This window comes from Rutilus rutilus (genome assembly GCF_951802725.1).
Source record: "Rutilus rutilus genome assembly, chromosome: 7".
In the NCBI taxonomy this organism is placed as follows: domain Eukaryota; kingdom Metazoa; phylum Chordata; class Actinopteri; order Cypriniformes; family Leuciscidae; genus Rutilus; species Rutilus rutilus.
In genome coordinates this window covers 27,778,422-27,804,404 of record NC_140221.1, presented here as the reverse complement: position 1 = coordinate 27,804,404, position 25,983 = coordinate 27,778,422, and the positions used below count along the sequence as shown (strand labels likewise).

The following is a 25,983-nucleotide window of genomic DNA, read 5'->3' as shown; positions in this document are numbered from 1 at the left end:
AAACTTAGTTGAGAAAGTAAACAAATGTGTAACAGTATATTAGATTGTGCATTCGCTCATAAAGTGACAGCATATTGACAATATTCCTGCTGTTGTCTGTGTTTTTAATGTTAATCAAATACAGGACAAAGAAAAAAAATCACTCACTGATCTTGCCTGAATAACTTTTGTAACTTTAATAAGGATTAATTAATTAGGATGTTTAATTTATACATTGAAGACTATGCAGTGTTATTTTATATTTGCTTACTTTATTAAATTTCTGTACCTGAGACTACTGTTATACCTACCTGAAAAACCTGAAAAGCACTGTTAATTTCATTTGTAATACTGTATTTATTTGTGGTTTTGCATATTTTTTCTTATTACTGACTTTTTGCTGACTTTACTGACTATTTGCCTTTAATAATGTTTTAATTTTATATTTATATTAGGCTAGTAGCTTTAGCTGTGGTATCGAAATTGTAATATAGAATTGAGAATTTCCACTGGTAAGTTAGTTTTAGGCCCTGTCTGTATATGATGATCTAGTAAACAGGCGTTCCTATCTCACTCTTGATTGCCTGTCTGTTATAATCAGATATAGTGAATAATGTATCAGTGTAAAAATCATCTTCATCTCTGCTCTTGACCTTTATATAATGCTCAAATCCACCCTTCCTTTCTCAGGCTTTTATTTTTAGACCTGTGCTATTAATCAGTTCTCACTTATACCAGTTCCTCCCGCATCATATGATGCTGTATATCTGTCACAAAGAAAGTCCAAACTTGACCCATGATCAGCACAATCCTGACAAGCCAAAAACTGGTGCTGTTTCTTAGATATGCTTCAAATTACTGTTCAGAGTGGCCTTATAACTAATAAATTAAACATTAATAATTAAAAAAGAATTAAAAAAATGCAGCATATGTCATTGTCATAATCTATTACATCAATTATTAGTCAGAATTTCATCAAATGGAAAGATGTATTTTAAAATTGTGTCAGATCTCTCTTTGTATTTTGGATAGCTGGTAAATTTAGACAATAATGTGATGTGATGAGCTCATAATATGGAAGTAAAATAATGCCAAAAGTTTTTGAAACTAAAAAGCTTGTTGAATTGCACTTGAAAAAATATGCATTGCATTAACTAGTGATGGCAATTTCAAAACACTGCTTCATGAAGCTTCGAAACCTTTACGAATCTTTTGTTCCGAATCAATGGTTCGGAGCGTGTATCAAACTGCCAGAGTCACGTGATTTCAGTAAACATGGCTTCATTACGTCATAACTGTTTCGAAATGTTTCGAAACACTTAAAAATTTTAATGGTTCACCGCTTGGGGCGATGATCTCTGTCAACCCATGAATCAAGTGTCTGTGAGTTTTACCACTAGGGGCCACCGTGGAGACGGGTGTCGGATTGTTTCGAAGCCTTGACACAATACGGCACATTTGCTTCAACTGTTTCAGTGTTCCACGAAGCCTCGATCTGCCCACCACAAGCATTAACCGTGTTTGCATTTTAATGCATTGTATTTTTAGGGCTTGCATTTTTATGGGTTGAAATTCAACATGGTTGTATATTTATTCCATTCCATTCCAACATGGTTGTGAAAATTTAGTATATATAGTATATACAGTATATGGCCAGTATACAGTATATATGGAAAAGCTGATAAAGACACAAAAGCTGTGTTTATATTTAAACCTTCATGGTTACTTTTGTACATGTAAGCAGCTTTCTCTACTGTGAACAAGATTATGCTGATGTACAGATCAAACATTAAATCTGAGGTAGTAGACATATATTTTTCTCGGTTGTTTAGTTTCCTCAACTTTATATAGCGGCGCTGTGCTGCAGAACTGAGGATTCCCAAAATATGTATGCTTAACGTAGCTTAATGGACTAATACAGTGATATAAAAGACCAAACTCGCACCTAATTGGGAATGTAGGCTATACTATATAGGCAAGGCTCAGAATATGAACGTAACGCACACAGTTTCATGCTAAGCGTTTCCCAGTGAATTACTGGCATAAAGCTGGTTTGACATTGGACGTTCGATATTTGCACATTTAGGGACCGTGTCTAAAGTTACATACGACATGGGTATACAGGTTTCTAACTTCAACAGCATTTGAAGAGAATTGCAGTGGATTGCAAAAGTGCACTTGTGCCCTGCGCTTTAGACCATCCGCTTAGATCGTTAAAATAGGGTTTGTGTGAGAACCATTGTTATCTAGCATAGCCTTAATCCTCCTGGCCATGGATTTCACCAGAGTTGCACAGGTTGTTGCTGGGACCCTCTTCCACTCCACCATAATGACATCACGGAGCTGCTGGATGTTAGACACATGGCGCTTCTCCACCTTCCGCTTTAGGATGCCCCACAGGTGCTCAATAGGGTTCAAGTCTGGTTCAAGTCAAGTCTTTCAGCAAACTGTTTGCGGGCTTTCTTGTGAGCCAGCTTCAGAAGAGGCTTCCTTCTGGGACGACGGCCATGCAAACCGACTTGTTGCAGTGTGCGGCGTATGGTCTGAGCACTGACAAGCTGACCTTCCGCTTCTGCAACCTCTAAAGCAATGCTGGCAGCACTCATGCGTCTGTTTTTTGTAGCCAGCTTCTGCACCTGACGCACAGCACGAGGACTCAACTTCTTTGATTGACCCTTGCGAGGCCTGTTCCGACTGGAACCCGTCTTGGAAAAGCTCTGTATGACCCTGGCCTGTACTGTAACTCAGTTTCAGGGTGTTACCAATCTTCTTATAGCCTAGGTCAACTTTGTGGAGAGCAACCATTCTAATTCTGTTGAACATCCAGAGGTCAGTATGAGAGAATTGTACTCAAAGCACAAATTCTAACTGCTCTAATACAAGATACAACAATTTGTATGGTCCTGTCAAGCAGACAAAAACATGAACATGATGAATAGGACATGTGGCTTTGCATGGTTAAACGACGTACAGCTATTATCACTTAGAGTGTACTCACTTTGGTTGCCAGCTATTTTGACAATAATGGCTGTATGTTGAATTATTTTCAGAGGACAGTACATACTGATATACAAGCAGCACATTGACTACTCTAAAATATATTCAAGTTTCATTTCTATAGTATTGTCCCTTGAGTAGATATACTAAAATGTTTGTTAAAATGTGAGGGGTGTACTCACTTTCGTGAGATACTGTACATGGGTTCTGCAACAGATTTATGTGCTTCCTTGCTTGATAATCCTGTTTGTTTCATTGTTGTTGTTTTCTTGCTGTCAAGTAGCAAACAAATCTGTTTATCAATCCCCATTACCCAAGGAAAAGATGAAATTGTATGTATGTGTGTACATTAACCTGTAGGATGATGTCATAATTTGTGTTGTGTGTGTTCCTATAAAAGAAAGAAAAAAAATAACAATAAACCCCAAATCCACTGACATATTTATGGAAGCAGCTGACACAGTTTTCCATGCACAGTCTTCCCAAAGATTTTGCAATGTTTTGAGGAGGCGTTTTTAGGTGGCTAAATCCTAAGCATTTTAACACTCTTATAGAAACAGATTCGCATTATACCAATACCAAGTGTGCTCTTAATTATGTTTGACAACTCATTATTATTTGTTTATAGCATTTATAAAATTGCACTTAGAAACTGTAGAATGACTAGCAATGGTCGCAAATATACTACTATTTTATATCTGTGTGCAATATTTGAAGAGTTGTTATGAAAGGAACAAAGTAAAAACAGTCCAATCCAAAGTTTATGGTTGATCACACAGATGTCATGCACAATTCAAAACCTTCACTCTTGTCAGTATCTTTGACATTTTAATTACTTATCTCTACCCAGAGCAAAATCAGTCGTTCTTTTATCTTAAGATTATTCATCTGCCTCTTTTCTTTATGCAGATGAGGTAGAGAGCTTTGATAATCTGAGTCATGTATCAATATCTCTGACAGATTGTTATGCAATGCTCTGCAATATGGCAACATTCCTGCACATGTGCTCACAGACACTTACACTCACATGCACACTCAAACAAGCATGTCAGAGGAGAAAAGACAAGCATTGCATCACACACACACACACACACAGATCCTTCAGTAAATCAAATTCTGGTCATTATAAAACTGGAGAGAAAAGTAACATGTTGCAGAGGTGTAGTGTATTATATCATTGGTAAGAGAAACAAAATAAAATAAACTTTATTGGAGGTCTATAAAAATGTTGGCCAGTTCAGCCTTGTGATTTAACACTATTTCCAAATGGTCCCTGCTATAATTATGGTTTAAAGATAATTTATTACGTTGGCACTTAAAAACGGGCAACAATACAGCACAGCCTCATCATTTTTAACATCATGGAATATTAGATTTATAGAGACACATTAAGGACTTTTCCCCATCAGACATATTGTCTGTTTGCAGATTTCAAAAGCCAGTAAAATTAAAATGAACTTTGTGAACAGGATGCTCTGCTCTTGGAACAATTGTGTTGAAATTGAAATGATGGAACTAGAAATATGAAGGACTGAATGAATAGAAGCAATGAGTCACTATCATGACCAGCACTGTCACATGCTGGAGTCACTGATGAAGTTCAGGCTAGTGTTGCACGGTGTACCGATACTTCAAAAGTATCGCGATACTTGGGAATTAAAAACGTCACGATACCTAAATTTATCAGTATCGATACTTAAAAAAAAAAAAAACGCCTCCCTATGGACATCTGTGTTTTTTTCCTGACGCACGCAGCAAAGAACCTGCCGCTGTCAGTGTCATGTGACAAAACACTACAGCGAGATGGCTGCATGCAGTGTTGCCAGATTGGGCGGGTTCCCGCCCAATTGGGCGGTTTTGAATTTGATTGTGCGGGTAAAAAAGGGTTTGGGCGGGTGGACAAAATTTGGGCTGGTTTGGGGTCAGTTCGGCGGTTTTCAAACATCTACATTTTAAAGTCTAATTGATTAAAAAACTAAACTAAAGTGTGCATGTAGTCCATAAAATCAGTCATCATGACATTACTGCAGCCTTTCTCAAACTTTTTTCCGTCAGGGCACCTTTCAAAAGTGCATAAAATCTCAAGGCACCCCACTGCATAACCCAAATGTAAATGCAAATTATATATATATATATATATATATATATATATATATATATATATATCTAAAATGAATTTACAATTTTATTAATCCGTTCATATGTTTAACCCTTTCACACGTAAATTTAAAATATTCTGGCTGACCCCCCAACGTGAGTTTTTCAAGGTGACCGTTATAGACCTTTCTCACAATAACCGGAAATACGTAATCGTTGTGGAAGCGGAGTTCCTGTCAAGTGTCAACACACCAGAAAAACATAAACGCGGGCAAGTTTAAAATGGATCAAAGAGTCTACACAACTTCATTAACGGATTTGCCAAATATTACATTTGCTGATGTGACGACTCGTAGAGGAAAACTCCATCACCAAAAAGAAAAAACGAAATAAAGGGTAAAAAAATTTCCACACGGAATTTGTCCATAAATATCAGGGTAAGTAGAGAGCGAGGCTAACTGTTACTGAACTGTTAATTAAAATGACACATCATTAGCGTGTCAATAGCTCTTGCTAGTTGCTTGCGCCATTTGTTTATGTTGCTTTGACTGCGGAGGAAGTAGATTACCACGACGATTGCGTATTTCCGGTCACAAATATGGAAGTTGTGAAAAAGGTCTATTCAGAATGTGTCACTTTATGGTTTCCATGGTGACGCGTCATTGCCTGTCACGTGACACACCGCAGCAACAACAGAGCTGAATGAATGATGATCTAATTTTGTCATTTTTCCTTTTTTATTCAAAATATTCACAAATTTGTTAGATATGGCATGAAATATCTGATATTCCGATTGTCAAATATATGCAAGTGGAAGTGTTTTGTTTTTTGAACACCTTTATAACGATCGCGTTATTTGAGCTGTATGCGCGATGGGCGCCGCCATGTTAGTTTGTGCCGCAGATGCAGTTCAGAGAATCGGATCTGTTGGATTTACAACAAGTGAATTCATCCACTTCTCCCGAAATACATAAAAGTAAGTGGCAGGTGAACTGTGAGAAGAACAAAGTAAACTTTAAAGTTACTTACACAATGTGTATCTGATATGAATAAAACTAATTATAATGGAAAGGATTATTATTGCCTCTTCCTTTGACATCAGTGTGTATTTTACAAACTCTAAATGTATTGTTTTTTTAGTACTTATGTCTGAAACCTAAAACAAACATTATGTGGATGAAAACACTGAAAAGTTGTGATATATGACAGCTGAGCGTGCCTGTCTCTGGCTCAGCTCCAGCCAACGCGCGAAAGCACATTTGAATTTAGCAGTTGATCACGTCATGCACTGACCGTTCTAATCACACTGGTGCTCCAGGGACCAGCCTAGACTGATCACACCGGTGTGGTCGTACGTGCGAAAGGGTTAAAAAGAAGGAGAATGTATTTATGTAAATTCAAATATATTTATATATGAAATGTCCGAATTTTTTTTTTTTTTTTTTTTACCTACAAAATTTTTTGGTGGCACCCCTGACACAGTCAGGGGGCACCCCAGTGTGCCGCGGCACCCACTTTGAGAAAGGCTGCATTACTGTACACACACGCGCGCCCATGCAGAGTCAGCTGGCGTTAGTGTTGACATCACCGACGAGCACGCACTTTTAGCCAATCAGTGATCAGCAGGCAGAAGCGATTGAGCGCGATAAGCTGTAAGTTAGCTGTATATTCAAGTGATCGCTAATGCCAAAGTGATAGGCTAGCTATAGCCTACTAAACAGTAAGTTGTATCTACACAGTAAAGAGTAAGATAGTGAGCAACTCTAAAAACGTACACCTGGTGGGAGATAGATGGTGAATATAACTCTGAGGAGAGCACAGTTGAATGACTAAATTAAATATGGGACGTGAAATATGTCCATGGCCATGTGCACACTAACCTAACCTTACCAGAGACATCGGCAACTTTTACACCGTCCAGATTGCACTATACTTGACCCTGACAGCTGCTGAAAAAGGTTTGAATCAACGATGAATGAGTTTGACTGCTAAATTCTGCTTTATGTTCTGCAATGTGTACTTCCGAGGGTTAAAGTAATCGGTTCATTTCTTGATTGCCGTTTTGACAGTGTCCATCTGGACATTTTAGTCATATTGGCTAATTCTCCTTTATTATTGCCCTGTTTTGATCTGTTTTCCTGGAATTTTATTTTTTTATTTTATTTTATCATTGTTATTTTGTTTTAAGGAGATAAACAATGTGCTTATCAACCTTGAATGACATGGTAATGAATTTATATCATATTATTTTGGCGGCAGTAAAATTTTGGGCGGTTTTTTCTTGTAGTGGGCGGGTTTTGGTGAGCTTTTGGGCTGGAAATCACCGTCCCAATCTGGCAACACTGCATGTGCGAGCACAAGTGGTCCACGACTCGTAGAAAAAGGTGACGCGAGGAGTGACATATGGAAGTACGTTGCCTACCTTGCTCTGTTGCACGGTGCACCGATACTTCAAAAGTAAATCGGAAATTAAAACCGTCACGATTCCTTAATTTATTAGTATCGATACTTCTAAGAATGACCGCGTTCCAGATTTGTAAGGCCGGCGACACACTGGCTGCGTGTCGTGTCCGTTTTTATTTCGGCTCCCATGTTAACTGCCTGCGTGACACATGCGTCTGGGCGCAGCTCGAGACGCGCGGAAAACGCGTGCATGCTAGAAATAGAACCGACGCCTAAAAAGATTAAAATCACAAAGTACGTCTAAAGTACACAAATTTCTCTAATGTCCCGCCAGAATAGGGCTGGTTTATATTTTAGTTCTAAATTAGAGAAAGAGAGTTCATCTCAACCATGTTGTTTATCATATACAGAATCTTGGATAAATATTCATATAGTCTCACTCCAGTATTAGATCACAGAATATTTCAAAGTCTTGCAAATTATTTAAAGTAAAGAGCAAAAGTTCTGCCACATAAATATTTCACCTTGATTTATTTTTGGGGGGAGGAAGTTAAGAAGACCTTCAGCTTGGTAGAAGCCTGAAATGACACTGCCACATTCACATTTGGATCAAGGCTAAATGCTCACTATTTTTATTACAATAGAGAATGAGACTTGGCAATATAAGACATCTGACAAACTTGCATTTGAATAGCATTTGTATATAGCATCGCAGTGTTTTCTTCAAAATCTGTTCACCTGGATTAACCTGCACTGCCAACAAACACTTGAGTCACACATACTGGTGTGGTGTGAATAAATATAACTTGCATAAACAAATTTGAATAAATACAACAACACTTCCATATACATATGAAGTATCAAATTTATATAAATATAATATAATAAAATTACATTTAAAAAAATAAATACAAATAAAAAATATTTTTTTTATTAAGTGATAAATGACTACAAATGTTTAAATGTAAAAATAAGAGATTTTTAACAGTATATTTAACTTAACTTTTTATAGTACGGACACAATGACTGGTGGGTACATGTTTGCCTCCACTTCCTGTAAAGTATTTCTGCATATTAATGTACACTTGTTCCCTATGCCATATATAGTGCCCTTTGGACTGAGTATACATGCTCCCTACGATTTGGAATCTCACTAAAGATGGTCAAACACCCTGTGAGGTCAACTTCATGAGATCTATACTGGCCGAATGGAATGTACCATTTGTTTCACCATAGTTTCAAGCTATTGTCACTGTCACAGCTCATAGCATACTTCTATGTGCTTGACTGTTTGGGTGTGTGTAAGTCTACGATGAAGGAAGTCCAAGGGCACCAGTGGAAATGATGCACATTCTTTAGTTTTCCTGTTGTGACCAACCGGTTTTCTGCGTATGTGTGTGTATGCGGTAAAAATTTAAAGAATGTCAGAATATGTGTGTCAGAGCTTGTCCCTGGTGCTTTTCAAAGTGTCTATGTTTGCCACATTAATGTGTGTGTGTTTGGGAAGAAGAGAGTGTGTGTTCACCTAGAAAACCATAAGCTATTGAACTTGATTTGATCACTAAATTCTCGGTCTGCACTCTGATGGTCATCATTACTGAGTCAGAAACATGTGTTGAAGGCTATATGTGTTTGTGGAGGAGAATGAACCAAAATAATAAATGTCTTTTCCTGTTTTGTTCAAACACACACGGCTGTGTGTGTCTGTGTGTGGATGCCCAGGTCATAGTGTCAAGCACACGTCACTCACTGCATGACGCATCTCAGCAATGACCACAGCTTCCTCTGCCTTCCTCACACGCTGTTACTATGACAATGACAAATAATCTGTGCTTGAGCAGCTGGGGAAACTTTGTCGAAAATCCCTTGGTTTTAAGTAAAAAAAAAAGGATAAAAATGTCACAGAGCATGTGATTTGTTAAAATAAAACCTGTCATCATTAGCTTTTGTGTGTGTGCATGTGTCACTAACTCTTTCATAATAGCCCTGTGTAAGCGGCACTTCATTAACAGATTCCGTTTGACCAATCTTGAAAGGATCAGATGGCCAACTGATTGTTTGTAACGAGTAGAGAACAATGAGCATCCTGTTTTATACACACACACACACACACACACACACACACACACACACACACACACACACACACACACACACACACACACACACACAAAGCTTGCCTTTTCCAGCCATGTCTAAAACAAGTAGATTCAACAAGTTTCACTGCCATTAAGTTGCTTAACGTTAACAAGGCAAGTATAAACATACTGTAGTACAAAAAAAGTACACCTTTTACTGCATGTAAATTACTAAAATGACAACAAATGACAACATGCACCTTTCTGTGCAAATGACAACTACTTTCTGTAAAGCTGCTTTGAAACAATATGTATTGTGAAAAGCGCTATACAAATAAATTTGAATTGAATTGAATTGAACATGCCCATTTGCACCTAGGATTCACATAAACATATTCCCACAGTCAAGGATGCTAGCAGGGACTAGAAGTAAAGGGGGAAAATGTAAGTTTAAGCATCCTTGCAAACAAAATAAAAAATAAAAAAATAAACTTTTTGAGGATTTGAGTAGAGAAATTAGATAATTGTGTTATGCAGTGGAATAATTAATGGGATACTGTTCATTAAACCGATGGACCACAGCAGAAGACCACAAAAAAAAAAAAAAAAAAAAGCCAAGAACCTGCAACACAGGGCATGGTAAGACTAAACTCTTACAATAAAGACTAAAGCTCTTGTAATATCAATGTCACAGCAGCTATTAATTCAGTCACCAGTGTCACATGATCCTTCAGAAATCATTCTAATATGCTGATTTGCTGCTCAAGAAACATTATCATCAATGGTTGTAATGGTTGTGCTGCTTCATATTTTTGTGGAAACTGATATTTTTTTCGGGATTCTTTAATAAATTCCTGTCATTTTTGATTAAATGAATGCATCGCTGCTGAATAAAAGTACTGACCGACCCCAAACTTTTGAACAGTAGTGTAAGTCACTTTGAAAAACAAATCTGCCAAATGCATAAAAATGCCATCCAGTCATGGGAAATGCCTATTGATATCATGTGTAAGTGGAGCGGGACACCTGGCCAATCAAAGGCTTCACAGCCACAGTAAAAATTTCAGGACTGATGCGGGTCAAAGTGTCGGGTGCTGGGTTGAGCTCTGACTGACAGAAGCAGTGCTGAAAACAGACATGCGGAGAAGGGGATGAGAGAGTTTCGCCGGCAGGAGGAAAAAAAGTGACGGGAGAGAAATGAAGGCAGTTAACATTCCACAGGTAAAGTCCCCTACTGAATAAACCCAGAGAGTCTGTCCTGTCATAACTCACACGAGGGAAAAGTCACAAAGCGTTTATGTTTTGCAAGTGAAATGAGAATGACTTATCTAGTCTCTCTTTCTGGGGATCTGGTTATTAATTTTCATTCATACCTTCCCCCATTCAGACTGTGATTGACCGTACATATTGTCACAGTTGTGGCGGTATCGTATTATGCCACGGAGACTGTTGTTCTTTCTCGCTGGCTTCCTGTTGGTCTCTTTTGTTTTATTCTGGTACAACAGGCTAAAATTAAGGATTAGGACAACAGCTAATCATATATCTGGACAGGCATGGAACCTAGTTGAGAACACGAGGTCATGCAAGGAAAGGAGTACCAAGTAACCAACCAGCATGGCTGCTACCAAGTATTCTAGCGTTTCCAAAAAGCCCAGTTCCAAGGCAATGGCCAGTGTGGGGCCCCTAGTGAAGTGAACCCTGGTAATCCTTGTGCACTCAAGGCCCACTTCCTTCCCTTCAGCTGCAGCCTCACTCCCTGCCCTGTCTCAGGCTATTAATAGAGCAACAATGATCTGTGAATACAGTCCTGCAGCATGGAATGCCCTGCAATAGTGGACAGACTAGTTTACATTGAAGGCAGTCATAAGCATAGAAAGCAAAGTACTGGATATTACTGGATACACACACGTGTATACTATATATATACAGTGGGCCCTATCTTGCACCCAGCGCAATTGACTTTGTACACGGACGCATGTATCATTCCTATTTTGCACCCGCGCAAAGCGGACTTTTCCCTCCACAGAAGCACGTCGGTTAACTAAGAAATACACTTGCGCTCCCCGGGGCGGTTCAGCGCAAAGAGTTGGCGCAAACGTTCCCTCATGCTATTTTACAGGTTTAGAAAACAATTGCACCACTAACCGAAAAAAAACTGTTTAAAGTCAGTGGCGCGTTGTGCATGTTATTCATATGCTATTTTAAGGGTGCATGCTTGGCCTTAATCAATGTAGCGTGTGCACAACGCGCATACACTTTGATTCTCTCATCTACACACAGACGCAGCAGTTATCATTTTTGCAAATCATACATTATTACGAAAGATAAATAGATAGATAGATAGATAGATAGATAGATAGATAGATAGACAGTTTATTATAAAAGCATACATCTAGCTTACACATTTACCCAAATTATCATACGCCTGTTTAACCGAAGTTAATTTGGGTGTGTTTCTCCATCCCCAACGTCCCTGACGGGAACGTCGGTCTCCTCGGCTGTGAAGCGCTCCTCGCGTGCGCCTGGCAAATCCGCCGTTATAATAGGAATCCGCTTTAGAACAAGCGCGCCTGCTCTTAAAGGGATACTCCACTTTTTTTGGAAATAAGCTCATTTTACATCTCCCCCAGAGTTAAACAGTTGAGTTTTACCGTTTTAGAATCCATTCAGCCGAACTCCGGTTCTGACGGTACCACTTTTAGCATAGCTTAGCACAGATCATTGGTTCTGATGAGTCCAGTAGCATTTCTTTCAAAATGACCAAAGAGTTTCAATATTTTTCCTATTTAAAACTTGACTCTTCTGTAGTTAAACCGTGTACTAAGATCGACGGAAAATGAAAAGTTGCGATTTTCTAAGCCTATATGACTAGGAACTACTCTCATTCCGGCGTAATAATCAAGGAACTGTGCGGCTGTACCCAGGCCCGGATTAAGAGGACTTTGGGCCCTGGGGCTATAGCAACACCAAGGGCCCCCTTTCATCTGATTGCCACGCCACAGTCTTCTACTGCAATAAATTTGTTTTATTGTTCTTAATCAATGTATTTAATTAATGTTTTTCTTTATCATTATTTATTATTATTATTTTTGCACACTAAATAGTCCAGGCTATTTAACACATTAACCCGATTTTGATGGAACATCATGATAAAAATTACTCCACATAATGTCTTGGTTCATTTTGGGAACATTTTATTGATAAAACATTTTTACCCCCTCCCCTTCCATAAGCATTTATGGCTATTTCTCTCATTTTATCTAAAGGGACATAGTAAGCATTAATAAAACATTTGCTTTCTAAAGCCCAGATGGTAATTGTTTCTCATGTGGATATCTGTAAAAAAAATATATATACATTTACACTGCATTTACAATTACATAAATGCTATGATTGTTATTTTATTTAATATTTAAATATAAAAATATTTAATTTTTAATTTCTAATTAAAGGGTACATTAAGTATGAAACTAAAACTACCAGTAGGTGGCGGCAAGTCACTGTCTTAATAAGCGAGTCATTCATTCAACCGATTTGTTCAAACAGCTGTTTGATTCAACGACGAAGCAAACGAGGAGTCAATGTATCATTAAATGAACCCATTCGTTCAAAACGCAAATTATTCAGTAACGAATCACCCCTATCAGTTTCAGAGATTGTTTCTGCTGTGGTTTCATTTTGGAATTTCCATCGGCGAAATGACGATAAACTAAAACGTAGCCTAACTCTCAATGTTAACTTATTGGTCAACACATTGTTGCATATCACATTAGCAATTGTGCTGATATTTGGGGAAAACTGCGCTTTTACTTGTGTGATATATTTATTTTATATTATGTAATATTACAATAAGACAAAAACTCATCGGGGCAAAAAATGCCCACGTACCTTGGATATATTGGACCTTGATGTTCGTAATTCGGCCGGGGATTTTTACGCAGGTGGGTGGTGGGAGAAAAAAACACTGACATTCCGATTCAGACTGCAATAAAATCACCTAGGCCTATAGCCCGTATTGAAAATACCTTACGACTCCACGAGAAACATCCAAATAGTGCTTAACTCATTAACTTACTTCAGCTGCTTGCTTCCCTTCTTCGACATCTAAAACACGCGGATCGGTGACGAGGCAGGAGGGTGAAGCTAACTGTGGGCTGCTGCCGCTGCACTCGGGGTCTTCCACGGGCACGGATGAAAGTGAACCCAAGCAGTTAGTTAGTTTAGGAATTTTTGCATCCCTTTTCTGCCTTTCGAGTTTGTTTTTCCTTTTTTGTGCACCACTATCACTTTTTTTTCATCATTTTTGAACTCCTGCGAGGGATTTATTCCCATGTTCTATATGAAAACATAACAAAAAGAGGCGTTTCCCAACGTCATAGCGCAAATTGTAGAGTTAATTTGATTGGCCGGTGAATTATATCAGTCAGGCACATTTTCCAATAACTATTTTATTATACACAAATCAACCACCTATATGGCTTGACAATCTCATTTCCTCCAGCCAATCACGGGCCCCCTAATCCCGTGGGCCCTGGGGCTTCAGCCCCACCTAGCCCTTATGTTAATCCGGCCCTGGCCTGTACCATGAGTGCAGCAGGCGTAATGATATGACGCAGCGCCTGAAAATAGTCCCCAGCTCGGTAACTTCTTCCAACGTGACCGGGACTAAGTTTGTCTAACCTATTAGACCTATTTTCAGGCGCTGCGTCATATCATTACGCCTGCTGCACTCATGGTACAGCCGCACAGTTCCTTGATTATTACGCCGGAATGAGAGTAGTTCCTAGTCATATAGGCTAGGGATGCGCGGTATACCGGTACTGCAAAAATACCGGTATATATTATATTTCAAACGGTACAATATCATAATTTTGCTCACTTCGGTATTTGATGCGCTGCTGTTTCGAAGTTCACCGCTAGGCGGCAGTGCGCTACCCAAACTGACGCGGGTCACGCAAAACCGGCAAACGGTGAAAACGGAGGAACACGATGGATCAAACAGATGAAGCTCATTCTACACGCCCGAAATTAATAAATAAAGAGAGCAATAGGAGTGAAATATGGCATTACTTTGCCTACAAAAGTAATGAGAAAGGTGAAGCAACAGACCTGAATGCACCACTGTACAAACGCTGCTTTAAATTTGCCACGGGAGGCAACACATCAAATCTGGCTAACGTTGACATTTACATTTACATTTACATTTATTCATTTAGCTGACGCTTTTATCCAAAGCGACTTACAATTGCTATATATGTCAGAGGTCGCACGCCTCTGGAGCAACTAGGGGTTAAGTGTCTTGCTCAGGGACACATTGGTGTCTCACAGTGGATTCGAACCCGGGTCTCTCACACCAAAGGCATGTGTCTTATCCATTGCGCCACACCACCGCCTACGTTGACCACTTGTCACTTGATCATCCTGACTTGTTCAAAGAGTTCAGAGATCGACACGTGAGTCCATCATTCAACTGATTTAATTTAGACTTTTATTCACAGCGCACATAGAGCTTATCAATTAAATATGACACGGTAAACACGAAAGCTCAAATGTGCTTTCAAAACACGCTAGAACCAATGAAGTTTAGTTCTCATAATTTGTTTGCCCTTTCAAACAATCATATATTAATTGAATTTGAATGAATAAAGAGATAAGTGATATTAATTTTAGTATTGGTGATAGTAAAATGAAAGGCATATCTATCACTGCTGCTGTGGCGACCGACTGAGGAATCAGCTGAGAGAGAGTAATAGTAGTAATATGGATATTACTAATATGAATGTTAGAGTAACACTTTACATTTAAGCTACATTTGTCAACATTCATTAGGTAACCTGACCTGACAGTATTATAGCATTTATTAATCTAGAATAGATCAATCCGTAATTATAATTTTAATATACTAATACATGTTTAGCATGTTAACATTACTTTATGCATTAAACTAATATGAACCCAAACCAAACAGTAATCAAACCAAGATGAATAAATGCTATAAATGTTGATAATTCTGTTGATGCATGAAAGCTAATGGTTTACATTTCATTTCATTATTCTATTATTATTCTATATTAATCAATTATTATAGATAATAGATATTAACCTATTTTAATTGTATCATTTCAGGTGTCCTTTTCTTTTTCTTTTTTAAATCAAAATTTAACCTACTGTAAGTTCCCTGACTGTTTTTTATTTATTAAAATGTTTTTTTAAACATTTTGATAACTTTTTGTTTGCACATTCGGTGCAGCAGAGTTTCAAGCAGTGTTTTTTAATAAAACTGTTTCAATTCACTTAAATTTTGAGGCTGGTTATTTGTCACCTGTGGTATCGATTTAGTATCGATACCGAGGTATTAGGTTCTGGTACCGTACCGAAACCAAAATTGTGGTATCGAGCCATCCCTAATATAGGCTTAGAAAATCGCAACTTTTCATTTTCCGTCGATCTTAGTACACGGTTTAACTACAGAAGAGTCAAGTTTTAAATAGGAAAAATATTGAAACTCTTTGGTCATTTTGAAAGAAATGCTACTGGACTCATCAGAATCAATGATCTGTGCTAAGCTATGCTAAAAGTGGTACCGTCAGACCCGGAGTTCGGCTGAATGGATTCTAAAACGGTAAAACTCAACTGTTTAACTCTGGGGGAGATGTAAAATGAGCATATTTCCGAAAAAAGTGGAGTATCCCTTTAAAGGGAATGTGAGATGTCACTCTGATTGGTTTATTTCACGTTACGCCCAAACCACACCTATGAATAATGAAGCTACTTCAGACCAACCCATTTTAGATTTGCGCCAGGCGCAAGAGTCATTTATCCCGCCGGGAAAATAGCAACAGTTGCGCTTTGACACTTGCGTTTCAGATCGTTAAAATAGGGCCCAGTATATCACATACATTTTATATATATATTCTAAGGCTTAACCCCCCTAAACTTCCACTCAGCTCTTCAAAAAGTTTGCGATTAACTCCATAATATGTACACTAATTCGTGATCATCTCAGTCCCCTTTAAAACTCACATGAAAACAGCAGCATGCTTCGGCTCATCCCCACATTTTAGTCTGCATTATTCAGTGTGTCAATCCGCAGCAACGCAACACCAGCGTCAAAAGCAGAGGACAATGTGTGTGCATTTATTGGAAGTTTGTTATGATATCTGCATCTGTAAAGTGCTTTGTCATAAATGCAGTTTACATAATATGATGCAGGAGCAATTCAAGACGGTTTCCCATCCACTGTATAAATCTGGGCTTGCTTGCTTGCTTGCTTTGTTTTTATGAAATTCCTTCCATCTAAATGGCATGAGACGTTGTGACTTTTCCTACTCTTTCTATACCTCATACTTCAGTGCAATAAAATTGCTACAATTTGTTATAATATTCATTTTATAATAAATCCAAAAGCAAAAAAACATGAAAAGAACTATAAAAGGGAGTGGAAATGGTAAATGAGCTAATGAGTGGCCCTCTGCAGCCATCTACATGGTTATAGTGGTAATTTCATGTAATTTTTATGTTAAAAGTGTGTTTGTTTCCACCAGGTGACAGAAATCCTCCACTAAATCATGACACATTTCCCATGTTATCTCCATGTATGAAAATGAGAAATGTAGATCTTCTTTCAAGTTAATTTTACTGCACATTACATGTTGAAAAAAAAAATGTACCTTTATATTGCCAGTCTAGAAAATTGCAGTAATATAAAGTTTGTCAATATTCTTAATGAATATCAGCTGGTTATTTAAAAGATTAGAAATTGATTAAATATTCAGGGACTGACTTGATATAATTATTAGTGTAGAACCTACTGTATTGTTCATGTCTACCCTAGTATACAAAAAAAAAAAATATATATATTTTTTTTTTTTAATCATACCTTCATTGGGGGCTTAGCCCCCCTAATATTGAAATCCTAGAATCAGCCCCTAAAATAAAAAAATAAAAATATCAGCATACCAAGCAATTTTTTTAAATAAATAAATTGATAAACCTTTTAAATTATATTTATTTAATTATTAAATTATTCTAAATTTTACAGGCTGTCCAATTGTTCATGCTCTGAACTGCTCTCGGCTGATGCTATTGGACGTGGGCTTTCTACACCGACCAGAGACAAGTTTAGCAACACCATCCAGTTAAAGTTTTGGGTCAACCCTGGATCAGAACAAAACTTTGAGAAGGAGAGTTTAGCAGCTATCAGATTTTCAATCAGAATGAGAACGGTAACGTTTGCAACAACGCAAGAAGAGCTTGCAAAAGTACAGCATGGCTCTGCTCCACAACAGCAGAATGTTAAAGCACTTACTCTTGTTTCTGGTAAGTTTTCACCTGTCCACATACAGTCACACTGTCAGTGATCCACAAACAGCCGCAGGAGAGTGAAAATCAATCCCTTACCTTTCAATCACTCCAACAGTGCAAAAACACCTCACACCATCACTTCATTAGCACAAAAAGAGCCAATGGTCCCACGTCCCACTGTCCAGTTACAAGTCCAGCTACATCCAAACTCTCTCTTTTTCCTTTTTCTTCATTCACACACTCTCCTTGTAGCGGGAATAGCAGCTTTGTGTGTGAGTGAGAGCGAGTGTATGCTAGCGCTAGACTCCAACAGGGGCATTCACTGCAAACAGAGTTCAGACCCTCCCCTTTACACAAGATCTAAGCCATGCGAGCAAAGAGAGAGAGAGAGAGAGAGAGAGAGAGAGAGAGAGAGAGAGAGTAGGTATGTTATGTGTGAAAGAGAGAGCAAGAGGAAAAGGACTGTCTTTCCTTCATAGAGAACAATAATAGAAGCTTAACTAAAATACAAACAAAAAACACAAGCAGACATTTCCAGGAAAAAAACTTTCCCAGTGCACTGTCATTAGCGTTGACTGTGTAAATATATGTCTGTTTGACTTTGAAAGAAGAAAATAACTCGTATTCCCCTTTCCCATTGCTCTTCATACTCAACAGACGACACACACACACACACATATGCACACGCGGCTGTGTAAGGGAATGCCGTTGTTCATTGACGCCCTCAGGGCAGAGGGAGGGTGGGGTCAAGAGCAGGGAAAGCTAAATTCCAGACGGATACTAGACCAATCAGACGTCAGGCTGTGGTCAAGAAGGCAAAGACATCAGGATTGGGTTCTACTACAGCCAAGAAGCAGCACACTACACAAAGAACAGAACAGAAGCCAACCTCTCATTAAAAAAGCATTACACGTTCATACAACTTAGAAGAAACCAATGTGTGGATGACTGTAGACAAAAGTAAGTCCAAGCAGGGATGTCTTTCCCAATAACTTTTTTCTTTGAAGTATTTTTAGACTAACAATGGGTGTAAAATCTATTAAATAAGATCCACTCTGTTCCCATCAATCCAGCACCAACAAAAGGCACAGAAATGGCTGTGCTATGTACACAAAATTGTATTTTTTGAGAGAGAAAGAAATCAGAGAAATGAGAAGACATGCAGGTCCTATTATACGATTAAGAAAAAGTTTCACCCTTTTGTTGGGCCCTATGATTTCCGTAACACACACACACAATGCAGAGATCGGTATTTTGCTATATCAAATGTTTCTGAGTAGAGCAGTGGTGCTCAACCTTATTTGGGCCAGCGACTCCTATCCATTATCCGGGTCCCTTACCGCCCTTAGCTTTATTACTAAATATATTTATGGAGATGAGATATAAAAACCCGCCCTGTACAGCTATGATCAGCTGTTCAGCCGAGCTTTCGATGTTACGGAAAGGCCGAAGCTGATCGTTTGGTTTTTGTCACATGACCTGCTGTGCGCTTGCGGCATTCTGACAAGTTGAGATGTTTTCAATCGGACGTGTCACTTCTATTATGAGCGCGCTTGCCGCGCGCCTACATTTGAAATAACTAATTTGCATGTGCATAAAACACGATATGTGAACGGCCCCTGACTGGTTCGAGTCGGCACTCGGCACTGCTGTGGAGTAGCACAGTACCTGCACAGTACCAAGACGCTTGCAATTTTGTTTATTTACCACTAGAGCGCCAAAAGTTACAGACTGCAGCTTTCATATATAATTAAAAAGCATGTTACTAAAAGCCAAACAGATTTGATTTGACTGAACAGTGGGAATATTATTATCATAGTTTCCCAGAGAGCAAAAAAGTAATCTGAAGTAGAAATTAGCCAGTGTTAACGAAATGCAACGGTTACAAATTTGACATTAAAATTTTTATTATGTGGCTTATCGCAAATAGCAGCCAATCAGCGAGGAGCAGCCAATAATTTCAACGGTTATAAATTTTACATTAAAAATTTAATTAACAGCAGCTGTACCGCGAACAGCCTTACTGGCAAACAAGAAGCATTCTTATAAATTATTTTCAATGGAGAACATTAACAGGGAAAAAGCAGAATGATTTATTTGAACTTTCGAATTCTAACTTTCAAAATTGATTTGAAAATTAGTGTGAGCCCTGTGCTTGATGTTTTTCTGCTAATTTCTTTACTGCGTGTTGCAGAGACGTTAGTTTCAGCCGTAGTGCATCTGAGGCAAGCAAGTCCAAGCGATTGCGGTACTTAGACTGCATGTGGATGACCTGGCTGAATCCCTGCTCAACGAGATATGTTGTTGGAAAAACAAGAATCAACAGCCTGATCTTTTGCCAGAGAGCCGGATACCGCTGGGCATATTTGACCCACATGCTGCACCAGCCAGAGGTTTCGTCGTCGCACTGGATGTCGACAAGATGCTCCTGAATAGCGGGCTCGCATTCGATCACATCCGTTTGAAAGGGCTGCACAACCCAACTGGGAACATCAAGATTAAGGAGGTCCCTGACGCGGATCTCCATGTCAGCCTTGACCATCCTCAGGTGGTCAGTATAAACTAGGAGGAGGTCATCGGTAAGAGCCTCAGACACCTGTAATGAGTATTATTTTACAGTTCAATTGTTCTCTTATCTCCATGATTTGAATTAGTTGTTTTATTGCTTATTATTCTAATGTGTAATGTAATGTAATGTGTGCTATAGGTCTGTATTTTCAGACTCAGTATGATCACTCGAAATAATAAACATTACAATGGTATTCATGGAAATAAAATATATTAGGCTAATTATAATAATAGTGGGCCTGTTCTATCTATTTAGTGTTGTTTCTGAAAAAAAGATCACCTTGGCCAGCTGTGGGAAATGAGCAAACTGCCTCCTCCCTATACTCTGCCTGCAGAGATCTAGCCTGGAGGTGAGACTGTGGATAACCGCCTTGGATTTGACCAGAGTGTTGTCATTTCCTTGGAGCTTGAACGTGACTTCATTCATTTTCTCAAAAAAGTCTGCGAGGTACATGATGTTGCAGGGGCTGGATGACACCTTTTCCCCCGAGAGCTCCATCAACCTCCTCCAAACTCAACGATGAACTCAACGATGCTGTCAAACAGCTCACAAAAACTGGTAGGGCAGTTCCCTTTGAGAGCCAGCGGACATCAGTATGGAGAAGAAGCAGCTCAAAAGTCTCATCGTTTTCCTGACACAGCTGTCGGAACAGTCTGTCATTCAGTGCATGGGCTTTTATTTTGTTTATTGCTTTGACTGCAACATGGAGAGACTCGTGAAGAACTGGAGTGTTGCATTTGGCCACAAGGTGCACAACACAATGGACTGTGAGGATATGAGGTACCTGCTCCTTCAGCAGAGGGGTGAACCCACGGTACCTGCCAACCATAGAGGGGGCACCATCAGCGGCACATGCGAGGATGTTAGAGATGGGAATTGATTTCTCCTGTAGATAAGCAGAAAGCGTGTTAAAAATGGTCTGGCCCTTGGTGTCGGTTTCCAGATATTTAGAAAACAAAAATTCCTCTGCCGTCTCGTGACTGTTTGAGGCCCTATAACGGACATAGGCCATCAGCAGAGCGTTGTTGTCAGCGGTGGTTGTCTCATCCCGCAGGATGGCACATATTTGCTCCTCTGTATCTGCACCCATTTCATTTATCCTGCGTTCCACAGTGTCATTGCTGAGAGAGATGGATTTCAGCACCTGTGTGGGATCGCGCTCCATCACGGTAGAGATGACCTCTTTGATGGCAGGAAGAACCAACTTTTCTCCAATTGTGAACGGCTCTCCACATTTGGCGATCAGCAGGGAGATTTTATATGACGCTATTAGCCCACTATCATTTTGGCTGGTATTAGAGACTTCTGATGGTTCTCCTGCCGTGTTGCTCTTTCAAGGCCTGGAAGAACAGACAGTCCTTATGCCTTGTCTGGGTGGATCTTCATAAGGTGCTCCTTCAGACGTGAAGGTTTTATGGCTTCATTTGAAAAAACTTGTTCACATAGTAAACACATTGGAAGTTGTGCATTGGTGGGAGAAGGTCTGAAACCATAATTAAGGTATTAAATGTAATACTGTCTGCATTTTTTCTTGTTCGGCGGCACCATTTTGCTCAATTGTTTTTATGATAGTGTATTTGCCCCTGCAAAAGTGGACAAATCTTTTTTTTTAAATGCACTGTTTGTGGACTGTGATTTTGATCTGATAAGTGACTAAATGTCACAGAGGCTATTATGTATGGAAGACTAGGAATGCAGGATTTGTTGTGACACCTTATAAACCGAAAGAATAAGGAATAGCATCAATTTAATTAAAACAAAAAAATGTAAATGAATAAATTATTATTTTTTTTTTTAATTGTTGTGCAATTCTTGTTTTATGTTAAATGTTTATTAAAAATAAAGACATATGAGACTGTTTATTCACATGTTTAAAACAGTTTAATAAAGCCAACATTTAAAACATTTTGGCAGTTTTTCTTTTTTTCTTTATCCATTGGAAAATCTTGTTAAAATATGCTATTATAAACTCGTAGGGGCAACAAATGAACTTCCGACTCTCTCCCATGCCACTCAAAGTAGATATAAGATGGGCTGTCATTGGACAGTAAAAAACTATCGTAGGTACAGTTATTAAAGCGGTAATGTTTCCCCTTAGGTTTTATTACGCATTTAGGAGAGTATTGCAAGAAGCTGATTACATTAACCTTACTTTTGAAAAAAATAAATAAATACAATCATGATTTTTCATGAAAAATTATGTTAGAATTGTAGGCCTAAAATACCTTGGTATCAGCTTTGTTATATTTGTGGAAATAGCCAACAATACATTGTATGGGTCAAAATTATCGAAAATTATTTGGCAAAAAAATATGCCAAAAATCATTAGGATATTAAGTAATGATCATGTTCCATGAAGATATTTTGTACATTTCCTACCGTAAATATCTAAAACATTTATTTTTGTGAGTGAATGCAGCACAATCGCGAACATAAATGGACAAATTTTAAGGGCCCTATTTTAACGATCTGAAATTCAAGTATCAAACGCGAAACACAAGTAACTTTGTGGGCGGATCTCGACGCAAATCTAAAATGGGTTGGTCTGAAGAAGCAACATTACTCATAGGTGTGGTTTGGGCGTAACGTGAAATAAACCAATCAGAGCTTCAACTCACGTTACCTTTAAAAGCAGGCGCGCTTGTTCCAATGGCGGCTTGCTATTATAACGGCGGATTTGCCAGGCGTACGTCAGAAGCGGTTCACAGCCGAGGAGACCGACATTCTCGTCAGGGCCGTAAAAGACAGAGAAGTGACATTGTACGGGGATGGGAGAAACCCACCCAAATTAGCTTCGGTTAAACAGGCGTATAATAATTTGGGTAAATGTGTAAGCTATATATATATATATATATAGCATTAGGGCATTGGCATTAGCTAATGCATAAAAATGTAAAGGTTTTTAGGAATTTAGTTTAATTCATTTTAAAATTCGTCGCCGGAGTGAATGGGAACATGATTTATTGAAAATATATAAGTGGTTCTTAAGTCAATACTTTTTAATGGCTTTGACAACTTGCCATTCCTCCGCTGCGTGATTCTAGCCAATGCTGGATTCTAGCCACCACCGGACTGTTGTCAGCGTGAAACACATTTTTGAGCACGTGAATGCTGATTCTTGTCAGCGCTGGATTCTAGTCAGTGCTTGAGTGCTGGTCTATGACTGGAAAAATAATAGAGTTGTTGCAAAAGAAACGATACATAGCTTACATGTCGCATTAAACTGGCAGATTTTAGAATGTTGTAGGCAATTATTTTGCAAGTAATTACATGTTTAATCTTGTCTTGCCTGGATCTTTGGTGTAAACTCGTGAAGGCTCCTGATTCACATCGGGGTCCAAATACATTTTTGAACTGAATGACTATATAAATGTATTAATATTTATGTATAAAACCCATTCCACAAACACAGCACTGTTTTTTTTATCACTTTTCTATATTACTTTAGTATATAGATTGTATAGTTTATGACATTATACAACCTTCTCATACACATTTCAATTTATTTTAGATTATTTCTTTATGCATCTACAATGACAATAAAGAGCTAGACTTAATAAGAGAAAGTAACAAAAGACATGAGTGACAAATGTCACTTTGACAACAATGCTTCCAAAAGCATCACAGGACAGTTATTCATTTCTACAGAACCACCTCATGCTCTCATTCAATCCTTACTAACAAACAGAGCACTTGGCACAAATATTCACCTCTATCTTCAGTTTTTCATGTTTTGATGTTACACACCGAGTAAACTACATAAACCTCAAATGACGCCTCTAATGAAATTGAGATAATGGAACCGAAACGAATGAATATCTAATGATTGCTGACTGCAGCGGACAGTTAACACTAACCTCATAAAGGTTGTAGACCTTCTAAAATATCACTTCAGTTACTTTGATTGGGTATTAGCTATTTCTAGATCAAAGTACCACATTATGGCTAAGTGCAAATTAAGCTGCTTACAGTTCAGAAACGCAATAAAAAATAGTCTATTTCATTGTTTATTACAATCAGCTGAAAATCCATGTCTTGCTTAAATGATAAAAAAGTGACTTGGCCAATGCTGCAGCACACTTAATTAGACAGGAAACATGTGTATAAGTGTTTTATTTGTTGACATTTTTTTTATAATTTTATTATTATTATTAATTATACATTTTTATTTTTTAATGAGAACAAATTAGACTTCACTTTTAAAGTTGTGGTGTCACTTCCTGTTCAGAGGCCATTCACACTGAAACTCTGTATCATTCCTTCAGCTAAAGTCTTCTCATGCACAAGAGCCAAAATGCAGGTTTTGGAGAGAATATCAACAGCTGTCACAAAGGAGACAAAGCCTTCATTGTGCATGACCCATGGGAAGTCCGGGATGAGCCCATGTGAGAATGGCCAGTGGTCCTCATGAGTGCCTGTTCTGAAAGCTGAAAAATGGCAGAGCACCTGCATTCCTGCCTGGAACTAAACAAGAGCAACATTCCAGAGTCTGAAAGGGCCGCCACACTTTACCACCTGGGAGATAGAAAAGCCCTCCAAGCGGAGGAGTTCTGGCTTAAACCTCCTTAGAATGGCTCAGAATGGGTCTCGCATGCTTGACATGGTCTTGCTGCACAGAATGGAATTCCACACTGGACCTACGAAATGACTTATTAGCATATGGAGAGCAGTGTTGGTTCCACATTCAATACTAGACTGTAAAAAAAGACCTGGCAAAAATACAATAACATATACAATAACATAACGGCAATTATTTTCCAACTTTATATCACAATTACTGGTCTTAATATTTTACTTTGAGTCAGAAACTTTGAGTCGGAATTTAATAGTGAACTTCTCTCAGCTCTCACAGATCCCCATCTACCTCAGCGCTGCAATTTCATAAACTAAACAAGAGAGGAAAATAGGCCAGACGAAAGACGGATTAGACTCTACGCGCTTGCTGTGATTAGCTCTTCATCTGGGAAGCGCTTAGCAGTCATACATGTTCCTTTCACCAGCATCCAAATCAATGCTTTCAACAGTGCTTAGACTGCTCAACAAAAGTGTCTTCTCAGGCCTTTTGTTTTCAACATGTACAATGGATTGGAATTGGTAGTCACTTCCAGCAACGCTATTTCTAAACACATGCACACAGATCTACAGAGCTCAACATGTAGGCCAAAGCCCTATTTTGACAAAACTAGTTTTCCTGAAGGAGGTTAGGGAAATTTGTCTATATTGTCAAAATCATCTATATTGAACACTGCATTTTTGCATACAAGCTTAAAAAATATTATACAGCACATTATAGACTGCTTTTTTGCCAACTCTGGATTCCCCTGAGAACTCTAATACCATCCAGATAGGAAAGCATGTGAAAGCCTTTTTTCAACACAACACGGACCTCTCCTAATTTATTTTGACCTTTAATCATATACTGCAACACTACTGTTTAAAGGTTTGGTGCTGATTATTTTTAATATTTTTGAAAGAAATCTTGTTGCAAATAAATCTAGTAAAATCAAGTAAATCACCAAGAATGCATTTATTTGATCAAATTAATATTGTTAATAT

At 38.4% G+C, this 25,983-nt stretch overlaps 1 protein-coding gene across 2 annotated transcripts in view; it reads right to left on the bottom strand.

The window, feature by feature from the left end:
- dab2ipb (DAB2 interacting protein b) overlaps positions 1 to 25,983 on the bottom strand; it is a 163,274-nt gene that overhangs the window by 95,147 nt on the left and 42,144 nt on the right. The window contains exon 1 of one of the 2 annotated variants that reach the window (XM_084413789.1): positions 17,955 to 18,169. The exons of the other annotated variant lie outside the window; for it this stretch is intronic. The gene's annotated coding sequence lies outside the window, so the exon portion shown is untranslated. Of the gene's footprint in view, positions 1 to 17,954; positions 18,170 to 25,983 lie in introns of those variants that run through there. 2 annotated transcript variants of the gene reach the window in all.